At 38.2% G+C, this 3,508-nt stretch overlaps 1 protein-coding gene across 1 annotated transcript in view; it reads right to left on the reverse strand.

The window, feature by feature from the left end:
- The window catches only part of WWC2 (WW and C2 domain containing 2), a 63,805-nt gene extending 60,926 nt beyond the window's left edge, over positions 1–2,879 (reverse strand). The window contains exon 1 of the mRNA XM_009865760.1: positions 2,777–2,879. The gene's annotated coding sequence lies outside the window, so the exon portion shown is untranslated. The remainder of the gene's footprint in view (positions 1–2,776) is intronic.
- Positions 2,880–3,508: the final 629 nt, after the last annotated feature.

Raw genomic sequence — 3,508 nt, forward strand, 5'->3', positions numbered from 1 at the left:
CTCTTTCCCACCACTGTTGAGGAGAAACTGAGTTTCCACTGGCAGTTAAGGGAAGTAGGCTTTTCTCAGGTTTATATGGCAGAAGCGAAGGTAAAGGACTAAGCCAAGTAATTACACAGATGGGGAAAATACTTTTTTAAAAAGATATATAAATTTAAATTATTTTACATGAATTGACATTATATAAATTTGGTAGAACTTTTAGAACTTTGCAAGGTCCAGCCTAGCAGTGCCTTCTTGAAATTAGTGGAAGTTTTGCCAATATTCAGCCTTCAAGAGAAAGGGAATTAAGTCCTGCACTGCCCACTAATACAAATTCCACCCTTCACATTTTCAGCCTTGAGTTTTTAACAAAAAGGGAGACAACAACCATGAGTAACATTTTCTGAATTTACAGTCTACCATGCTAAAGTCTAGCCTGCTGCTCAGTTTACTGAATCGGTTTGAGAAATTTAATAAGATTGGCCAGTGTACTACAACAGCTCCCAAGTCCTGTGGGCAATCTGAAACTTCACAGCTGTACCAAATGTAGCTTTGTACAGAGGCATACAGGAAAAACACTAGAAAAAAAATGAAAAAGAGGACAGATAATAGAGAAGCTGTTCAGAATAATTAATTATGGGATGCAAAATGAGAGAATCAATGGGTCTTCCCTCAAACATTTTGCTAAAATAAATTCAGCCAGAAGGCAGTAAACATGAAAAATATTTCTTTCAAAAAAAAAAATCAAGAAAAAAGCAACAAAGTTATAAGACTGAGATTTTTAGAACTGATGAAATGTTTTGAGCATGGATGAAATAAAAGAGCATGATTATCAGAGTGGTGATCTGAAAGTACCTTGAAGACATTCAGAAATGCAGGTGGACTACTCAAAATTTTATAGCTTTAAGTTTTAAAGTTTTAGCCAAAGCAGAAGTTAAAGACAAGTTTCCTCTGACAATAGCATTTAAATTCAGAAGCAAATAATTTACTTTCTTCACTATGTCTCTATTTTTTTTAATGTTCAGGAATGTTTAACGCCACACGTAAAGATCAGAGGATTTTCGCTGTTATTCCAATAAAGCAGAGCTATAAAAGCCCAAAGGAGGTTACTGGGTGGGATTTGGTTCAAGATTAGGTGTCTATCTGCATGCAGGTGTTCAATAAGCACAGTAAATACCTAACGTCCCATTCCAGTTATCAGAGTTCCAGTCCAACCCAATCAAAGGGTTGGGCTAGATGATCCTTGAGGTCCCTTCCAACTTGGTTATCTATGATTCTATGATAAATCAGCTCATCTTAGAATCACAGAACATTTTTGGCTGGAAAAGACCTTATCGAGTCCAACCTTTGCCCTAGCGCTATCAAGACCACTAAACCATGTCCCCCAATGCAACATCTACCTGTCTCTTAAACACCTCCAGGGATGGCGACTCAACCACCTCCCTGGGCAGCCTGTTCCAATGGCTGACAACCTTTTCAGTGAAGAATTTCTTCCTAATATCCAACCTGACCCTCCCCTGGTGCAACTTAAGGCTATTTCCCCTTGTCCTATCACTTGCCACTAGGGAGAACAGACCAACCCTCGCCTCGCTACAACCTCCTTTCAGGTAGTTGTAAAGCAGACATCCGACCGGTCAGCTACATCACACTTTATCGTCCACACTGACTGCATCGCCTAGATAGCTGCTGACTGCAAAAGTAGCTTGGACATCTCAGGGCTGACTGACTTTCCTGTATGTTTGAGATGCCATGGGGTAACAAGCCTTGTCTCCAGCTTTTGTTCCAGAAGACCACTGGTCTCTTACTGTTCATGCCATATCTACTGACCTTGTGCCATTGTCTCTGCTAACCTAAAGCATCTCAAACGACCAAAGACACCTCACTGGTTTTTTTAAGTAATTACAGAGCACTGCTAGCACAGACCCAAGAACCTATATTCAGGTACTGATCTCAAATGGAATCTCTTCTGTTATTAAAGACACTTTCTGAGAAAATAGAAAAAGGTATCAATTAATATGGAGCAGTAAACACATAAGAAGATAGAGAAGCTTTCAGGAACATATTTGTTTCAGTAAGTCTAACAAGCATTGTACATCAAATTTTGCTGTAGTTTTGTATGGTTTAGACATAATTCCAATGCCATTAAAAATATATGTAGAAACAAGTAATAATAATTTTGTATCAGCAGATTTTCTTGTAAGACTTAGAAAGCCAATAATGTTATACCAATGGGCAAATTTTCCCCGGCATTTCGATTCCCCATTCCCTTTCCAATTACTACAAAATATAGCATTATTTATAGCCCGAAATGTGTTCTATAACATTCGTAGAATTACAGTACATGTGCCAGACCTCATATACAAGTTACAAATCCCCACCCCCGCACACTCCATACTCTCTTATCTACAATAGTTCCTTTCAGCAGTTACAATGAAGCCAGTTTTTGCTATTCATATCAACTACCTCCATGACTGTGCATTGCTGAATATCTAATAGCCACCAGAGTTCCTACACTTTACACATGTAAACCATCTTTATTTACTACACATTACACAAGCTTCTTTCACAGAAAAAGATAAGGAGTCATACGAATAATTTTACGGCAGCTATAATATATCTGCAACCACCACCACCACCAAACCCAGGCACGCAAATGGGGTAATTTGTTTACTGAAAATCAGAAGTTGTTACTTTAACTATGTTTCTCTCACAAGAAATTGTTCCCTACTCCCAGTCGTGCTTTGGAAGCTTCTTAGGGAAGCCTAATCAATATGGCAAATTGAAAAATACTTACGGTTGATGTGATCAATATAATATACACCAATCTGAGGATCATATGCAGCTTCCCAACCCCATGGCAGTTCATCCCCAACACAATCCGCAAATGACAAGGGCTTTGTTAACCTAAAACCAAAGAAACAAGTTAACGGTATAGCTTTTCTCTCTCTCACACACATACATGCTTGTTACTCATGTTAATTCCTATCATGACAGAAGCTAAAGAAAGATACCAAGGAGAAAAGAGAGCAAGTTTTCTCCCTCTTAAAAGTTTAGGCACTTAATTTTTTCCCCGTTTCATCCTTCTGAATTTATTAACCCCACAAACAAAATCTAAGTTACTGCAAATGTTTTTCAGTACAGGCACTCAAGTGATAAACACACTGCAACACCTTTCACATTTGACAGTTTAAAATTAAACAACCAACACCTTGTAAAAAAATAAAAATAAATCTACACTCCTGTTTGTCCCCAGAAGACCTGGACCCTTCAACCACGAATCTGTGATGACAGCACAAGATCTAAAGGCCATTTTCTCTAAGGACCACAGGCAGGAAACAACCACATAAGATGCAGTTAGCACCACTTACCAGTCCACATACTTGAATAATATATGCAGCAGTATGCATAAAGCAGACATTTAATAAGTAACAATCGATGGGCCTTGATGTTCACATGGTGCTTTTTTAGGAAGATAAACGATTAAAGTTTTTGCTTTTAATAATGGAGCACCTATTTGTGACAGGAA

Source organism: Apaloderma vittatum, unplaced genomic scaffold (assembly GCF_000703405.1).
Source record: "Apaloderma vittatum isolate BGI_N311 unplaced genomic scaffold, ASM70340v1 scaffold7973, whole genome shotgun sequence".
Lineage (NCBI taxonomy): Eukaryota > Metazoa > Chordata > Aves > Trogoniformes > Trogonidae > Apaloderma > Apaloderma vittatum.